Consider the following 20,388-nt stretch of genomic DNA (forward strand, 5'->3'; position numbering starts at 1 on the left):
CGAGATTTCACTGGTCAGATATCTGGCATCTCTCAGCTTTCGCACGGCTTCTTCCGTAACGGAGGAAGGCATCCACATGCCTTGGAGGTCGGAGCCGGACATCATCGAAGGTCCGAAGCGCTTGAATCTGAAGCTTTGGGTGTTGGAACTCGAGGCAAGAGGCGGATTTGATTGGATTGAAAGAAAGGAGTCGAGCCTTGGTCCCTTTATAAAGTGGTTGAATACCAAGAGCCCTCCCCGTGACCGTTTGGGACTCACTTTCAATTATGAAGCCATACCAATGGCACGGTTGGGTTACCCACGTCCGCATTGATGAGGATCCCGGAATAAGGGGACACGATCTCTGCTTTGACAAGACGTGCCAAGGAAACCGCCTCGCTGAACATGCTGAGGTGGGACAGTAAAACGATTCGAATGAGGGCTTGGATGTGGCATGACGTCACACTACGGAATACGTCAGCAGATTAGATTTGTGCAGATATTATTCTCTCTACGGTGGTATGTGGAACTTATTTTACAGAGCCTGACACTATCCTTGTGTTCAAACATCTTCTATGAAGTATTCGGAGGAGGAACCCGCCTTGCAATGCCGAAGACAAATTTGCGCGCCGTACTCGTCGTCATTGAAGCCTGGTTCAGGGGCTACTGAGGGAGTCCTGGATTACGGGGTGTCCGGATGGCCGGACTATGACCTTTGGCCGGACTCCCGGACTATGAGGATACAAGATTGAAGATTTCGTCCCGTGTCCGGATAGGACTTTCCTTGGCGTGGAAGGCAAGCTTGGCGATACGATATGTAGATCTCCTCCCATTGTAACCGACTCTTTGTAACCCTAGCCCTCTCCGGTGTCTATATAAACTGGAGAGTTTTAGTCCATAGGACGAACAACAATCATACCATAGGATAGCTTTTAGGGTTTAGCCTCTCTGATCTCGTGGTAGATCAACTCTTGTACTACCCATATCATCAATATTAATCAAGCAGGAGTAGGGTTTTACCTCCATCGAGAGGGCCCAAACCTGGGTAAAAACATCGTGTCCCTTGTCTCCTGTTACCATCCGCCTAGACGCACAGTTCGGGACCCCCTACCCGAGATCCGCCGGTTTTGACACCGACAGTAAGTCACGAGGAAGTTATCCTTATCTGGATTTGCCAGAATGACGCCTTCGAGGTCTGAACTCGCGACTTGCTGGTCCCCACCGCTGTCCAAGATCTTGGCATGCATGTAGAAGGGGTCGACTATCACGATGTCCGGGGTCTTGTCTCGAATGATCCGCATCTCCATACTCAGCGAAAACAGCCGAACAAAGGTGTAGTGCAACGGATGAAGGTTAAACATAGCAAAGATGTCATCAAACCGCAGGACGATCGTACCCCCGATGGCGCCATCCACAAAGCCCTTGCCCTCTGGCACCTTGGCCATGAAAACTGGGTATGCCACATCATTCTGGGAGAGACGTCGCTTCTCCAAAGAAAGAACCACTACTGGAAACAGGGAATTTGCCATCAGCCAGCTCTTTGCCATCTGCCAGCTGATGGCAAAGAACGTCTTTGCCATCTGCTTATAAAAAACAGATGGAAAAGAACTGACAGACGGCAAAGAGCATGGTTGCCATCAGCCAATTCTTTGCCATTTGCTAGTGGATGGCAAATAATCTTTGCCATCTGCTAGCTGATGGCAAAGAGGTTGGCAAATTCTGTGGCCGTCAAGAGTGTAACGACATACCAGCCCCACCTCTTTGCCATCTGCTAGCATACGGCAAAGATTCTTTGCCATATGCTGGCGGATGGCAAAGAGATGGGACTATCTCTCTCCTTGCTACAAAAAAGCAAAGAGTGAAAAATTAAAGAAAAGAAAACCCCCAACCTCCCTAAACAAACCAGCCACCCCGAATCAGTCTCAGCCCACTCCCGTGCATGCTAGATAGGGTTCCCCGCCACCATCAACGGTCGCCACCGCCCTCACCGGTCGCCGCCGCCGCCATCACCGGTCGCCTCCGCCATCGGTTTCCCCTACATGGCCGGAGGATAGGCCATCCCACTGGTCCATTCCCGCCCCACCGCGAGGGAGGAGACCGACCAGTTGCGCCTCCCCGCCGGTCGCCGCCCGCCACCCCAAGGATCAAGGCCGGCCGCGCCGGTCCCCGTCGGTCGCTGCTCCGGATCCAGGCCGCCCACCGCCCCGCCCCCGTCAGCCCGGTCTATTTCCCACCGGATCCCATCTTCGCCGCCGTCCGATGCGCCATCTTCAAGGAGCTGCGACCCCATGTCTCAGAGGAGCTAGACATGATGCCATTGATGCCCGAGCGACGCTCCCAAGCTATGGTGAGCCCCTGCGCCACCGCCCTCTCTCCTCTCCTCCCCTATTCCCTCACCCATCTCTCTCCCCCGCAGACGTACCCCGCCGCCAGGAGGCTAAGAGGCCGCCATGGAGGCCCGTCCCAAGCTCGCCTTGCTACTCCTCCGGTGACCCTCGTTGCACCTGGATCCGGGCGGATCCGACGATTCCCCGACGTGCAGGCAGGCCGGCACGCAACGCTAGGCGAAGGAGCCCTCCCACGGCGGTGTCAATGTACGTGTGTGTGTGTGTGTGTGTGTGTGTGTGTGTGTGTGTGTGGATAAATTTCGACAGGATATGCAAACAATCTGATTGTGGATAATGCTGTAAATCTGCTTATAATAATTTTGTGATGCTCAGATTTGTTCAGATAGGCTCATTTTTTCAGTAAAAAGTTGCTTCCCCCATTTCATTGCAGAAAGTTTGGGTTGCACAATAATAACCTTCAAAGTAATTTCCACTATAGAGTCTTCTCATGATGATTTCAGATTAATTATAAATGACATGTGTAGTCATTAGTCTGGGTAGATGGTGAATCAGAACTGAATTTCCATAGTATGATGCAAAGGGGACACCTAAATGGATACCGCACTTAACGAAGAGAAACTTGCATATCATTGACATCTGTTTGCAACACCCGATAGTAGTGTGACACACAACTAATTTCTGACTAAGCCTCTCTTTGTATATCTAGGATTGCTACTAGAACATGCCGTTCCAAGTTGCAACAATGATTTTTCTATGCATGAATAGTCTTTTTCTTCTAAATGGCAGTGCATGCTGCAGTAGCTGGGATAGATGGTTGCAGTGGTGGTCAAGACGTCATGTGACAGCGGGCGCACCTAATACCAAGATGCCAAGGTAAGCAACACACAGATTATATCTCCAGTCGACCTTTATCTTCCAATTTAGAGTTTGTTGCTTCAATCCTCCATCTGCATCCTCCCTCATGTAGCGAAGAATGGAACGACTGACTTTGTTCTTCTTATAGCGTATATACACCTGAAAGTTGATTGAGTTATCGAAGAGTTGCATAAGTGTTTCCTTCTTTTGAAAAGGTAAACTGCATAAGTGTTTTTTCGATAAGCTCACGTATAATTAAATGTGGTCTGAAGTGGTTTCCCACTTCCCTAATTTTCTCATTAGTATATCCAAATAAAATAGCATACTGAACGTGTAGCTCTATTATTTCATCTACATTTGTAGGAATGGAGATTTGAAATTGGTTTTGCATCGCTGAATTATCGCTTATATTAGAATATTTCTTCCAGCCTTAACACATAGGAATTGATTTTTTTACTTTGGATGTCTGTTCTATTTTCACTATTAGAGAATGGGGATGCCATATGTACACTTGTTTGGTCTTCATGATTGCACCTTTCTAATTTAATTCTGCTTGCCATAGTCGAGAATTAGCATCTAGCAGGTATTGGTTTCTACAGTTCTTTCTCATTTTTTAGTGTCGCATGTTGATCTTTTTCTTCTACTTCTAGTGTAGGCGCAGGCAATCAATCTTGTTTTAGTTTGATATTTGAATTTTCATGGGTTTCATTGTTTATCCTTGACTATTTTGGTTTTTGGTACTGCTGATCAGGAACTAAATTGACAAGCATCGATATTTTTATTATATAGTAAGATAATATATGTTCCTATACTGTCAGTTTGTATGATTCTAGCTTCTAAACCCGATCTATGTTGCTTCAAAGAGCTTTGAAGTTTTGAATCAAAGTTACAAACATGTTCAACCATTGGAACTAAATAACCCTAAAATGCCTCATGTAGTTTTCGGAGATCTCATGCGTCTTTCTATCTATCATTACAAGATTCTGAATATCTGCTTTTAAAATTTGTATCATTTGCTGCAAACACATTATAACTCTTCACTTTCTAATGCCCTCCGTAAAAGGAAATACAAATACAAACACTACAATACTTTACTAAGAGCCTTCCAATGTCAGGAGGAGGATGCCATGGACACATGTTAGAAAAACGTCTGAACATGGCTTCACCTTCATAAATTAATGGTATAGAGCAAATGTAGTCTGGATATAATTTTACGTCTCGATACTCCCTTGGGTCAATTTTCTTGCTTTCACTAAATGGTCTACAATTACTAACTGAGATGAGTTACCACTGTATTTTTCTTCACCTTCATAAGTTCAATTATATATGAAGATGCCTATATGTTGTTTTTCAGTTTACTTCCACAAAACCATAAACCGGGTATTCCTATTGTATTTCATACCTTATGGATCAAATAAGTATATGGTATTTACTTTTAGTAGGAATGTATGTATGTTTGCCACATGGATAGTAAGCCTTTGCATAGTTTCAAGACATATCAATTGTTATTAAATTATCTTTATCTCTAATAACTAGCCCGTGCAGTCACACGGGTTGACGACTAGTGACTGCTAATGTGTGAACAAATTTCAGAATAGTGAAATGCATTTTTTGGCAATGCAGAAAATGTACTGCTATATGAGTGTAGTTATACTGCTAGTGGTATATGTGTGCAAATGTACTGCGATATGCACTAGTAGAAAAGAGGTCTTTGGTCCAGGCCGGGTTAGCCCATTAGTCCCGGTTCAGTCCAGAACCGGGACTAATGGGTGCATTAGTCCCGGTTTGTGAGCCTAGGGGCCACGTGGGCCATTTGTCCCGGTTCGTCTGGACCTTTTAGTCCCGGTTGGTGCCACGAACCGGGACTAAAGGGTGCGATGCCCATTAGTACCGGTTCGTGGCACCAACCGGTACTAAAGGTTAGACCTTTAGTCCCGGTTCGAGCCACCAACCGGTACTAATGGGGTTTGAGGCATTAGTACCGGTTCATGGCACGAACCGGTACTAAAGGTCCCATTTTCGAACTCTACCCCCCTATGGATCGCCTTTTCAGTTTTAGAAAAAATAAAAGAAAATGATGAAAATGTCAAAAAATAAAATAAAATAAGTTTCCCATGTGATATTTCGTCTAGTTGTTGGGAAAATTTGCAAATGTGAATTTCGACTTTATTTACAAAATCTCTCTAGAATTTAGTAAAATGGGCATAACTTTTGCATACTAACTCGGATGAAAAAGTTTTTTATATGATGCATATTCGCCTTTGATTAACCATGCATAAAAATATTCTAAGCGGCATAAGGCTTCAAAAATAGTACCATAAGGAGATATATAAACAACACCAGCACTTTGGCCATTGCTATGAATTGAACCATCAAAATATAATCTCCATAGTACTAGAGAGACAAGGCTAATCTCACTTATCATGTACCTTGTCTCGGTCTCCAATTGAACTAAGGACGATGTTAGAATTCCACACCGGCCATGATCAGATAGTTTCTTAGGACAATAGTTAAATATCAGCCATTACCATGAGTTACGGGGCTTTTAAGATCTGGAGGCAAAAAAATTCATCAAATTTCATTTTTTTTATTTTTGTTAAATCTAGTCAAACTATGGTCAAACTACTTGTTCAAGAAGTATTAGTGTCACTAAATAATTATTCAAGAATATTAGTGTTACTAAATAATTATTTCAGTTTTTTTGAATTTTGGTCAAATCTGGTCAAACTATGGTCAAATTGTGGTCAAACAATGGTCAAACTAATTATTCAAGAAATATTAGTGTTACTAAATATTAGTGTTATTTTTTAGAACAATAGTTTCAAACTCAAACAGTGAAATGTGTCACTTCATGCTCAAGCTAAATTCCTGAGGTTAATAGGGAAACGAGGGAGAATAGGACCCGGAAGTTAAGCATGCTCAGGCTGGAGTAGTGAGAGGATGGGTAACCGTCCGGGAAGTTAGATGATTTGGAATGAGGAGGGGTGATGAGAGATTAGAGGTTAAATTGAGCAGTGATGAGGGATGATTAGAGATGAGAGGTTAAAATAATTTAGAAAATTGAAAATTAAACAAAATATTCCAAAAAATCAAAAAAATCAAAAAAATCAAAAAAATTCCTTTAGTACCGGTTGGTGTTACCAACCGGGACTAAAGGTGGACCTCCAGGCAGCGGCCACGTGGAGAGCCTTTAGTCCCGGTTCCAGAACCGGGACTAAAGGCCCTTATGAACCGGGACTAAAAGCCTCTTTTCTACTAGCGATGGTTCATATGCTTAAACTTTTGTTGTATGACATATAACAAAACTAGTTATTCGTCTTTATTATAACTTGTCTTAACTGGGAATATTTGTGGCACTGTAGTACACGTAGTAGCAAAAAAGAACGGTCTAGGGCTGAGCTCGACTATCATCTATTCCCCCTATTTCCAAAGTAGCTGATTCCTGTAGTGCCTATTTGCTTTGTTTCGGTCGTCTTGCCGATGCCAATAGATTTTGCAAAGTACCTGATTCCTGTAGTGCCTATTTGCTTTGTTTCGCTCGTCTTGCCGATGCCAATAGATTTTGCTTTCATGTCAAGTCTCATAACCTAGCGTCTCCCGTCCGAAAGGGCGACATCTATAAATATGCATTTCTTTGCATATTTATAACTGTCATAAGATTGTCCATCTGGAGAGCGTCTCCCGTTCGAAAGGGCGACATTTATGGCCATCTGGAGAGCACAAATGAAACTTGCTTCAACAAAGTTGAATATTCAGTTATTTCTCTTTTAGTTGTTGCTTGTCATTTTATTTGGCTGTCTTCTAAAGTTTTTCTACATGTTCGATCATTACCAGAAAGTGATCTTTTAAGCAATATCTTATACACACTGACATGAAGATTAGAAGATTTAGTAAAGATACAGGATATGCTTATAGATGTTTTGAGGATCATGTAGCATGCTTTTCTTTACAGTCCACTTTTGCCAGATATAATTTATCTTTGTCCCTTTGACACCACGACACCCAGACACAACACGCCCGACCCCCGACACCTCTTCGACTTCCTGTTGACTGAACAGGTGCTTTTCGGCCTTCCATAGGCCGACGGGGTCATATATTTATGAACTATGAGTTAGGTCATATATTTTCTCATTTTTTTAAAGAAAAACATCATAATATATTTGTGTTGATCAGGTGGATTTAAATGTGCAGTTGTTTCGTCGCTATGAGGGTCTGGTGTTCGACGACCTCCCCGTGCGTTCATGCTAACGAGACATTGCAAATGATCTTTAATTTGGTGCAACATAACTTAGCATTTTTTACACCAAAATGACTTAGTATGCTTAGTTAGCTCCAAAATGACCTATTTTCCAGATATAAGTTTTATCATAATAATCTTCACATTTTAGTTGCATCATAATAATCTTCTTCTTCTAGTCTTCTTCTTCTAACTTTCTTCTTTCCCATTTTGTAGATTTGCTTCAGGTCACGGAAGCTTGGGTTGATAGAGTGCTTGTCTTTAGTTTTTGTTTTGAGTTTGTGAAACTTGCTACCTATGATGAAACTGTGTAATATTGATGAAACTATTTATATGTATGGATGAAACTTGCTACTATTGGTAACATGTGTTGGATATGTGTTCGATATATATGTGTTCATGACTATTGGTAATATGTGTTGAATATGCTATATTGGTCATATAAATATATTTGTGTTTGATTTTCTGTGAAAATGAATTGATATAAGAAAAAACAAAATTAAATGGGGCAATATAGGCACTTTGCCATCTGCTGGCAGATGGCAAAGCATGCAGCCTTTGCCATCTGCTGGCAGACGGCAAAGTATGCCGTTAGCCTTCTAACGGGGCTAACCCCGTTAAGAGGCATTGCCATCTGCCAGCTGATGGCAAAGGCACAGGCTCTTTGCCATCAGCCAGCAGACAGCAAAGAAGCATTTGTCGACAGGGTTTCAGACAAACTGTTTGCCATCTGCTGGCAGATGGCAAAGCCTTTGCCATCTGCCGACCATGCCTTTGTCATCTGCCATGGCAGATGGCAAAGTGCCAGATTCCAGTAGTGAACACTGTCACGCAGACTCCGCATAGCACTGGTTGCAGCATTGAGCATATTTGTCGGTAGCATCGCCCTACCCGCCACATGCACCCTCCTCGAGATATCCTTGGGTGAAGGTGGCCCATCCTGAGCACGGATCGTACTCGGTGCCGGCTAGCTCGCACCGACGCCCTTGTTAGTATTTCGTTTCCGTCTCTTCTTCTTGATCTGCTGTAATGGGACCGAGTTCTGCTCACAGAGCGCCTTCTTGAGTGTGTTGGGGATGATAATATTTTGCACCTCAGCTATCTGAGGCTCAGTGAAGGCGGGAGCTGGAGGCGTCTCCTGAGAACTGAACGCCAGACGACACCTATTGCAATTGGATTTCTCCGCCATACTAGCTATATCGCGGTCGTCTTGGTTGGGTTCTTGAGAAGGAGGCCTGCAGAACTCGTCACCGTACCCATGTTCGGCAAAGTACTTATCGACGTTGGTAAATGTACCATCATCGTTGTCGTCGTCGTCCGGATCCTGTGCCATATGCATGTCCGGATCCTGTGCCATAGGGATGTCCAACATGTCCGGTAGCGTTGCGGCGTTCTTGCCATCACTTGGCGCCGGCACGACTGGCGGTCTTGTCTGTGGGGTGGTGTCCCCCGCCCCCAAACGAATCTGGCTCTTCGGCCAAAGCAGGGGCCAGTTTACGCAGGCGCTGAGGGTCATCTCATCTTCTTCGTCGGCCCCAGCGGGTCGAATCGGAGGTAACAGCTCGTCGCAGCCTGGCAGCACCCGAACCAGTTCAACCCTATACACTATGGGTGGCATCGGATTACCGTGGAACACAGGGTTGCCTGGTTGAACGATTCTGCCCTTGGCGACATCGACCAACTCGCTGCCCACGAAGTGCAGGAGAGTGCAAGGAACATCGGCGGCGCCCTATGAAAACATGTAGGGCGTCAAGGATGCCCAGTCAAAGGCGAGGAGATGAAGTCATCGGCCGAGAGGCTTAGTTACCGTGATGTCGTCGAGCTCAGCTAATGTTGAGGCACCGCCAACGGCGGGCGTGCAACTGACGGAGGGGCCGCTTGCTGGCGAGGTGCCGGCCGGTGTACACCCGGGTGCATTAAGCTCGAATGCCCGTGCCGGCGCCGGAGACACGAATACCGCCTCCGCCGGAGACACCAATGGTGCCGCCTGAGACACCAATGGCACCACCTGCGCGTTGTGCGAGTTGCTGGCCATGAAGCTGGGAACCGGGGGAGGCCCCTATTGGCCGCCCGCAATCCACGTCGTCAGCCCCTGAATCAATGTAGGCACCATGGCGTTGAGGGTCGTTCCCAGTTGTTGTTGCACTTGCTCTTGGATAATCTCCGGAATCCGCGCCACTTGTGCCTTGAGTGCTTCAACCTTGCGCGACTGGCTTTCCGAGTTGGTCTTTTTCTCCTTTCGCCCACCAGCGGTATAGTATAATGACCATTTTGTGGACAAGCCTTTGTCGGCCACACGACCAGCTGACGACGGCTTACTGAGCTTATCCTTGTTTTTCATTACATTCAACGCCCTATTTAAAGGGGTGTCGAAAGGGGAGCTCTGAGACGACCCCATGCTACTGCTTTCAGTGTCCTGCGGAAGGAACGTGAACCATTTAGAAATATTGGGGATTAATTAGAATGCAACCATATGGAGCTAATTACGTGGGGGTGTATTCCTTACCAGAACAAGCTCAAGCGCCCTGGTCTTCGGATCCGTGGTAAGCTCCTTTGTTACTGGGTCCTCCTTGTACCGGGCCCTAACATAGTTCCTGGTCTACTTGTCACGGTATTTCTCAAAGCGGGGCGGTAGGCCTTGCTCGGCATGCTCCGCGTCCTCCTTGTCCTATATAGGCTCCACCACTCTGTAACCGCCGGGACCGAGTTGGTGGACCCCTAAGTTCAACTCCCGCATTTCTTTCCCCCACTGACTTGATTCGGAGGTTGTGGTGCTCTCGCACTTGATCTTGAACTCCTTGTAGTCATCTTCGCTGATCAAAGGATATTTTGCCTTGATCTTCTCATAACTATCACCTTTTTCAATCATTGCCATCACCGTGCTTCTCCAAGTAGACAGGGTCGTGCTCATCTTCATGAGGGCGGCACTATTCACTTAATTCCCTGAGAGGCGAGTGTTTGCAAAGTCAGCGGGGAACTTGTATCGTTCGTGCATCTTCGTGAAGAGGAGGCTGCGCAAATTCCCTCGGTCCTTATGCCTTAGGTTCTCGGTGTTGATCGAGACGGTGCTCCGAATAATGCACCCGACCTGAACCGAGTACCCCTTGACTAATTCTTTGGGCGCCGTTGGATGCCCGTCGGAGTTCACTTCAGTAAATTCCTCCTTGATGGTGCCGAGCACACTCGGGCGCCGGTCCTTCCGTTGCCTCTTCGGTTGGCTGCCATCTATGTGTACGCCGCCATCATCAGTGGTGGCATCCTTGGCGGCACCATCAGTGGTGTCATACACGACGCCACTAGGGGTTGTGTAGTCAGGATCGGTGTCTTCCGCGGTGTCCTCATAGCGGTGAGGTTCTTCCTCCATCTCCTGGGACAACTCCCAGAATTGCTTGCCGCCCAAACCGCCGGCCTCATCGTTGTGGGCCATGTTTCGCTCTAAATATGAAAAAAGTTTGGTCAAAAAGTTGGTTATTGTCAAGAAACAAGATCATGGTCTCATCATTTAGGGTTTCTCGACACTGAGGCATCCTAAAAGCTATGATTTTATTATTTAGGGTTTGTCGACGCCGAGGCACCCTAAAAGCCTAAGCGTACATCATTTAGGTTCTCATCGACACCGAGGCACCCTAAAGCCAAGGTTTTATCATTTAGGGTTTGACGACTCTAAGTTGGGCCTAATCACTTGGAGCTATTGCCACATATGGTTTAATGCAGCAAGAATAAAGGGGCAGTTGATCCTACTTAATTAAGTACTAAGATACCCCGGTCCATGCATTAGTAGCAAGTACCCCATATGTCCGATTTTTAACAAAGTCATGCTAAAATTCACGGAAAATTTCAGCATGACCTTTGCTGAAAATAGGACATATGGAGTACCCGAATTTGCCGGAACGGAAGTTAATCGACATTCCGGCAAACTCAAGGGCTTCTCGGTGTATAGCAGCAGCATCACAAGTTGACAAAATTCCCAAGTAGTACAGGATCAGCATCACAAGTAGTACCAATGAACATATAGTCCAGCAAGTTGAAAAGGTTGAAGTTATCAGCATGAAGTAATCAGGAGTATCCAAAATAGTTATTTGCTTGATCTCAAGTTTGCCATATACGATAGTGATAGATGTAAGGAACAGAACAATGCCAAAGCCACAACCTCAAATCAGGAACAAATAAAAACACAAACAACAAATTGATGGGATCTAAATATACTTTTCCCTTAGATGCAATATTGCACAATGATTTACAATGTAATAGCACTGTGATTTACAATATAATTTCTCTGAAAATAACACTGTGATTACTCTAAAATTACACTGTAAATAAAATGGAATTACATTCATGAAGCTGCTGTAAACTTAGATGCAATATTGCACAATGTTGGAAATATGCCCAAGAGGCAATAATAAAAGGATTATTATTATATTTCCTTGCTCATGATAATTGTCTTTTATTCATGCTATAGTTGTATTATCCGGAAATCGTAATATACGTGTGAATACATAGACCACAATACGTCCCTAGTGAGCCTCTAGTTGACTAGCTCGTTGATCAACAGATAGTCATGGTTTCCTGACTATGGACATTGGATGTCGTTGATAACGGGATCACATCATTAGGAGAATGATGTGATGGACAAGACCCAATCCTAAGCATACCACAAGATCGTGTAGTTCATTTTGCTAGAGCTTTTTCCAATGTCAAGTATCTCTTCCTTAGACCATGAGATCGTGTAACTCCCGGATACCGTAAGAGTGCTTTGGGTGTACCAAACGTCACAACGTAACTGGGTGACTATAAAGGTGCACTATAGGTATCTCCGAAAGTGTCTGTTGGGTTGACACGGATCGAGACTGGGATTTGTCACTCCATATTACGGAGAGGTATCACTGGGCCCACTCGGTAGTGCATCATCATAATGAGCTCAAAGTGACCAAGTGTCTGGTCACGGGATCATGCATTACGGTACGAGTAAAGTGACTTGCTGGCAACGAGATTGAACGAGGTATTGGGATACCGACGATCGAATCTCGGGCAAGTAACATACCGTCCGACAAAGGGAATAGTATACGGGGTTGTTTGAATCCTCGCCATCGTGGTTCATCCGATGAGATCATCGAGGAGTATGTGGGAGCCAACATGGGTATCCAGATCCCGCTGTTGGTTATTGACCGGAGAGCCGTCTCGGTCATGTCTGCATGTCTCCCGAACCCGTAGGGTATACACACTTAAGGTTCGGTGACGCTAGGGTTGTATGAATATGAGTATGCAGCAAACTGAATGTTGATCGGAGTCCCGGTTGAGATCCCGGACGTCACGAGGAGTTCCGGAATGGTCCGGAGGTAAAGAATTATATATAGGAAGTGCTGTTTCAGCCATGGGGAAAGTTTCGGGGTCACCCGGTATTGTACCGGGACCACCGGAAGGGTCCCGGGGGTCCACCGGGTGGGGCCACCTATTCCGGAGGGCCCCGTGGGCTGAAGTTGGAGGGGAACCAGCCCCTAGTGGGCTGGTGCGCCCCCCCCCCCCCCCCGGCCCCCCTGCGCCTAGGGTTGGAAACCCTAGGTGGGGGGCGCCCCACTTGCCTTGGGGGGCACTCCAACCCCCCTGGCCGCCGCCCCCCTTGGGAGATTGGATCTCCCAGGGACGGCGCCCCCCCGGGGGCCTATATAAAGGAGGGGGAAGGGAGGGCAGCCGCACCCTGTGTCTTGGCGCCTCCCTCCCCCTGCTACACCTCTTCCTCCTCCCGCAATAGCTTGGCGAAGCCGTGCCGGAGTTCTTCTGCATCCACCACCACGCCGTCGTGCTGCTGGATCTTCATCAACCTCTCCTTCCCCCTTGCTGGATCAAGACGGAGGAGACGTCACGCTGACCGTACGTTTGTTGAACGCGTAGGTGCCGTCCGTTCAGCGCTAGGATCTCCGCTGATAGGATCACGACGAGAACGACTACCTCAACCCCGTTCTCTTGAACGCTTCCGCACGTGATCTACAAAGTGGTATGTAGATGCATCTCTCTCCTATCACTCGTTGCTTAGATGAACCCATAGATGGATCTTGCACTACTAGGAAAAGTTCTACTAATGGCGCACCTAATTTGGCCATTAATGGCGCATTAGTGGTGCGTCATTAGTGCCACGCCATTAGTATATTTTACTAATGGCGCACCCCCTGGTGCGCCATTAGTGTATACATAAGTGCGCCATTAGTATGCCTCCCAGGGGCCATGTATACCCAGGTGCTCTGGCATACTAATGGCGCACAGCAACAAGATGCGCCATTAGTAACCTCGGCATACTAATGGCGCACTGTTCAGTGATGCGCCATTAGTATGCTTTGTCATACTAATGGCGCACTGTCATGTGATGCGCCATTAGTATGAATATTAGGTTTTTTTTATTTTTTATTTTCTGTTTTTTTGCACAGGTTACAAAATGTATAATTTGACAAAATATAGACAGCACACATCAACAACAGATTCATCGAATACAATAGAAGATTAGTCTTTGAATACAATTCATCATATTAGTCTCTGAATACAATTCATCATATTAGTCTCCGAATTGAAAAGACTGAACAAAGATAGAACATTATATTACAAGTCTCGAGACCGCGAGTAGCGAGTTTGTCTTCACATTACAAGTCGATATCGATCATCTAAACTACCATCACATAGAAGAGAGTTGCGGTCATCACGATGAGCATCATCACGATGAAACTCGTCTTCATCCGGTTCCTCCAACGCTCCCTCCCCTCTCCCGCTAGATAGCGGGCGTATCTAGATTCGGCCTCGGCCCTAGTGGTGCACCCTTTGTAACTGTTACCGCTGAATCGGTGAACCTGTCTCCAACACTCCTCCCAGTCGTCGTAGACTTCGGGAACCTTACCCTTGTACACGACATACGTCGGCATCGCTATGCACTAGCCAAATGAAATGTTAGTACCAATTCACAAACAATACATAAGCAATATATAAGTATGCAACAGAACGATCGGAAGAGAAAAGCAAGACATTAATAGCATCGATTACATCTAAGTTGAACGACTCTCGAAACAAAAGAGACATACTACAAGTTCATTAAAGTTTAATTACAACATGAGCCAATCGATGTTTCAGAACTAGACACAGCATCACTGCTTTCGACTCGACTCAAGGGACCAAAGCGTGGATGAAGCCGCCGTCTATCGTGGGAGTCATGAAAGAACGGGCGTTGTCAGCATTGTGTCGATGTCACTGTTGGACGGTTGATTTCTGAGGTAGAACTGCCCCGAGGTACGAAGGACATCTTGATGGATGATTTCCGCAAACTCCGACTGGATGCGAAAGAATTCTTGTCGGAGGTCCGCGTCCTGGATTGCCGACACGCTCTTTGCCCAATCTTTGAGTTTACTCGGTAGCAGAAGTTGATGATGGTCCCGTACGATCGCCCGCATGTGATGGATGGCGTAGTAGGCACCCTTCTGACCGCCAGGCGGATGCTTGACGCAGCAGAACGTCATATTGTGGGAGAACACGTGCTTGCCGTACTTACGAATAGGCCTGGTGAAGGTGCCTCCAGATTTGGCGTAGCTGGGGAGAACATCATCAAGAACCTTCTTGACATTTGTGTAGTCTACGTTCGACTGACGGTCCGGGTCGAAATACGTGGCCATGGAATATTTGGGGCTTAGGAGGATGAGCGTGCAATGTGTGTCACTGCAGAAAACACGGAATGTTAAAAGAAAAACGATCGAAATCTAAGAATTCATATGTTACGGGCCGGTTGAGGGGGGGACTTACTCGGGAAAGTAAGGCACGAGGAAGTTATCCTTATCTTGGTTTGCCAGAATGACGCCTTCGAGGTAAGAACTCGCGACTTGCCGGTCCCCAGCGCTGCCCAAGATCTTGGCACGCATGTAGAAGGGGTCGACTATCACGATGTCCGGGGTCTTATCGCGAATGATCCGCATCTCCATACTCAGCGAAAATAGCCGAACGAAGGTGTAGTGCAGCGGATGAGGGTTCATCATAGCGTGGATGTCATCAAACCGCAGGACAATCGTACGCCCGATGGAGTTATCCACAAAGCCCTTGCCCTCTGGCACCTTGGCCGTGAAAACCGGGTATGCCACATCCTTCTCTCTGAGACGCCGCTTCTCCAAAGAAAGAACACTGTCATGCAGACTCCGCATAGCACCGGTTGCAGCATTGAGCATATTTGTCGGTAGCATCGCCCTACCCGCCACATGCACCCTCCTCGAGATATCCTCAGGTGAAGGTGGCCCGTCCTGAGCACGGATCGTACTCGGTGCCGGCTGGCTCGCACCCTTGTTAGTCTTTCTTTTGCGTGCCTTCTTCTTCTCCTGTAATGGGACCGAGTTCTGCTCACAGACCGCCTTCTTGAGTGTGTTTGGGCTGATAATATTTCGCACCTCGCCTATCTGAGGCTCGGTGAAGTCGGCAGCTGGAGGCGTCTCCTGAGAGCTGAACGGCAGACGACGCCTGTTGCAACTTGGCTTCTCCGCGATACCAGCTAGATTGCGCACGTTTTTTGTTGGGTTGGGTTCTTGAGAAGGAGACCCCATGAAGTCTCCATCGTACCCATGTTCGGCAAAGTACTGATCGACGTTGCCAAATGTATCGTCGTCGTAGTCGTTCTGATCCTGTGCCATATGCATGTTTGGATCCAGTGGCATAGGGATGTCCGGCACCGTTGCGGCGGTCTTGCCGTGGGGCCGACTTGGCGCCGGCACGACTGACGGTGTTGTCTTTGGGGTGGTGTCCCCCGCCCCCAAACGAATCTGGCTCTTCGGCCAAAGCAGGGGCCAGCTCAGGCAGGCGCTGAGGCTCATCACGTCATCATCGTCGGCCCCGACGGGTTGAATCGGAGGTAACAACTCGTCGCAGCCTGGCAGCACCCGATATAGTTGAACCCTAAACAAGTTGGGTGGCATCTGGGTACCGTGGAACAAGGGGTTGCCCGGTTGAACGATTTGGCCCTTGGCGACATCGACCAACTCGTTGTTCACGAAGTGCAGGAGAGTGCACGGAACGTCGGCGGCGCCCTGTGAAAACATGTAGGGCGTCAGGGATGCCCAGTCAAAGGCAAGGAGATGAAGTCCTCGGCCGAGAGAGGCTTAATTAGTTACCGTGATGATGGCGTCGAGCTCGGCTAATGTCGAGGCACCGCCAAACGGCGGGCGTGCAGTTGACGGAGGGGCCGCTTGCTGCAGAGGTGCCGGCCGGCGTACACCCGGGTGCATTAAGCCCCCGTGCCGACGTCGGAGACACCAATGCCGCCTCCGCCGGAGACACCAATGGCCCTGCCATCGCATTCTGCGAGTTGCTGGCCGTGAAGCTAGGAATCGGGGGCAGCCCCTGTTGGCCGCCCGCAATCCACGCACTCAACCCCTGGATCAAGGTAGGCACAATGGCGGTGATCGTCGCTCCGAGTCTTTGTTCCACTTGCTCTTGGACAATCTCCGGAATCCGCGCCACCTGTGCCTTGAGTTCTTGAACCTCGCGCGCCTAGCTTTTAGAGCTGGTCTTTTTCTCCTTCCGCACACCAGCGGTATAGTATGACCCCCATTTTGTGGACAAGCCTTTGCCGGCCACACGACCAGCTGACGTCGGCTTACTGAGCTTATCCTTGTTCTTCATTACATTCAACGCCCTATTTAGAGTGGTGTCCCAAGGGTTGCTCGTAGTCGACCCCGCGCTATTGCTTTCAGTCGCCTGCGGAAGGAATGTGAACCATTTAGAAATTTGGCTTCATTAATTAGAATGCAACCATATGGAGCTAATTACGTGGGGGTGTATTCCTTACCAGAACAAGCTCAAGCGCCCTGGTCTTCGGATCCGTGGTAAGCTCCTTTGTTATCGGGTCCTCCTTGTACCGGGCCCTGACAAAGTTCCTGGTCTGCTTGTTACCGCTGTATTTCTCGAAGCGGGGCGGTAGGCCTTGCTCGGCACGCTCCGCGTCCTCCTTGTCCCATATAGGCTCCGCCACTCTGTAACCGCCGGGACCGAGTTTGTGTTCCCCTAAGTTCAGCTCCCGCATTTCTTTCCCCCACTGACTTGATTGGGAGTTTGCGGTGCTCGAGCAATTGATCTTGAAGTCGTTGTAGTCATCTTCGGTGATCGAAGGATTTTTCTCCTTGATCTTCTCATAACTCTCACCTTTCTCGATCATTCTCTTCACATTGCTTTTCCAAGTAGACAGGGCCTTGCTCATCTTCGTGAGGGCAGCATTGTTCACTTTATTCCCTTTGAGGCTTGTGTTTGCAAAAGCAGCGGGGAACTTGTATCATTCGTGCAGCTTCGTGAAGAGGAGGTTGCGCAAATTCCCTCGGTCAGGATGCCTCAGGTTCTCGGTGTTGATCGAGACGGTGCTCCGGAGAATTCACCCGAGCTGAAGCGAGTACCCCTTGACTATTCGTTCCGGCGCCATTGGATTCCCGTCGGAGTCCACTTCAGTAACTTCCTCCTTGAGGGTGCGGAGCACGGTCGGGCGCCGGTCCTTCCGTTGCCTCTTCTGTTGGCTGCCATCTGTGCGTGCACCGCCATCATCAGTGGTGGCATCCTCGGCGGCACCATCAGTGGTGGCATCAGTGGGGTCATCAGTGGTGGCATCAGTGGTGGCATCCTCGGCGGCACAATCAGTGGTCTCAGGATCGGTGGGGAAGGCGGCGTCCTCATACAAGTGAGGTTGTTCCTCCATCTCTCGGGACAGCTCCCAGAATGCCTTGCCGCCCGAACCCCCGGCCTCATCATTGTGGGCCATGTTTCTCTCTAAATAGAAACAAAGTTTGGTCAAAAAGTCGGTTATTGTCAAGGAACAAGATCATGGTCTCATCAATTAGGGTTTGTCGACACCGAGGCATCCTAAAATCTAAGCTTTTATCATTGAGGGTTTTTCGACGCCGAGGCACCCTAAAAGCCTAAGCTTTCATCATTTCGGTTTTTATCGACACCGAGGCACCCTAAAAGCCATGCATTAGTCACAAGTACGCCGGGGCACTTGTTCATACTTAAATAACTACTAAGATACCACGGCCCATGCATTAGTCACAAGTACCCTATATGTCCTATTTTTAGCAAAGTCATGCTAAAATTCACGGAAAATTTCAGCATGACCTTTGCTGAAAATAGGACATATGGAGTACCCGAATTTGCCGGAATGGAAGTTAATCGACATTCCGGCAAACTCAAGGGCCTCTCGGGGTACCTGCAAAATCATTATCCCAGGTGGACATGGATGCAATGTCACATGTCACATGGATCCCACACCCACAGGAGCTGGTGAAGCTTCATGTGTATTTCACGAATACCAGCCTGACTAAAGAGCTTTATGTAGAAAACAAATCACTCCACCAGCTCACACAGGAGCAGTAATCTATTGGCAAAGCAGTAATCATATTTTAATCATATTCATATATTTTAATCAAGTCCAGCGGGGAGGAATCTCGCAAAATACCGCCTTGTACATGTCCGTGGAAACTTGGACATAATATTATTACTACAATGATCCATACAAAAATTGACACGAGAACGTAGCAGGCAGATATATATCTCTTCAAAATCACTTCTGCAATAAAAAAGAGTTCATGACATTTTCTTACATAATACAAATAAGTAACACCAAACAGTCATATAGTGCCTCCAGAGTAAAAACAGGGAATCTTGGGGGCTACTTATGCTGGTTTCGGTACGGCTACAGAGTTAAGCAACCAGAATTACGGTTGATAGTAATACACAAGTGGTGCATACTAGAGTACTAAAGTTTCATCCACCAGATACCATTCAAAGATCATAATTAAACTGTCATATAGAAAAATCATATAGTAAAGGCAGAAGGCAATAGAAAGTCCAGACAAGTGAATCTAGGTCGGATGACGCACAGCCTTGTCCAATGATTCAGAAAAACAGCACACAATCACCATGGAAAGCCCACCTTCAGGTGCCGAATAAACCATGGTTCAGAAAAACTGTACTGTTATGCAATCGTCAAGCTAACAATTAATCAAACTCAATAATGAGAGCAGCTACAAATCCAAGAGAAGCTAAGTTTGATATAACAGTCTGACCACTTCTTAGGTACATATATTCCAAGCAATGTTCAAATAAGGAGTCGATCAATTGAGTGGACAGAACTACTAGGCTAGGAGTTTGGAAATGGGAATTCAGACCAATGAAGTAACATAGTTCTAGCATGTACTCTGTGTCAAGTTGTAACGCCAATTCCTTGTTATTATTTAGTCAAACAACGACAAAAGGCAGACGGAATTGGGAAATTATGGAACTAAGTTGCTAATATAAATGGGAACACAATACGATGAATGCCAAGAATCTAGACAATACACACACTGGTATAAAATGAAGATAGGAACAGAGCCATTGCTCATAGCTATAGAAGGGTCAATTTCCAATTCCAGTAGGAAACTTTGGCTTCTATAGCAGAAAGATAGCACACTTCAAGGACATTCGCTGATTCACAACACAAAGATTGGAGCCACTTTGGTAACTTAAAACATAAAACTAGAATTTTCCCAACATGGCACAAGAGATCTGTATTTCCCCTGACCCGACTAAATGCCCTCCCTCTCCAAAACATGCTTCTATTTTTTTAACTTGCAGCCTTTATCACTCGAATGATAATTATCTGGATGCTCTTCATCACAATTTACTCTAACAGCATCACAACTTTGAACAAACGAAACTGTCAAGCTGGAACATAGTAAACTAACAAATTGATGTAGGCACTCACAAGCGCGGCGCAAGGTGGGGAGTCGAAGGAAGGGAGGAGAGGAGAGGTGAGGGGCGGGGCGACTGACCTTCTCGGAGTACACAGCGCGGCGCTGGTGTCGGGGCGGCGTCGAGGGCGGCGGGGCGACGGTGGTGTCGGGGCGGCGCTGGCGACGATGGTGTGGACGGGGCGGCGCTGGTGTCGGGGCAGCGTCGAGGGCGGCGGGGCAACGGTGGTGTCGGGGCGGCGCT

Source organism: Triticum aestivum, chromosome 3B (assembly GCF_018294505.1).
Source record: "Triticum aestivum cultivar Chinese Spring chromosome 3B, IWGSC CS RefSeq v2.1, whole genome shotgun sequence".
Taxonomy (NCBI): domain Eukaryota; kingdom Viridiplantae; phylum Streptophyta; class Magnoliopsida; order Poales; family Poaceae; genus Triticum; species Triticum aestivum.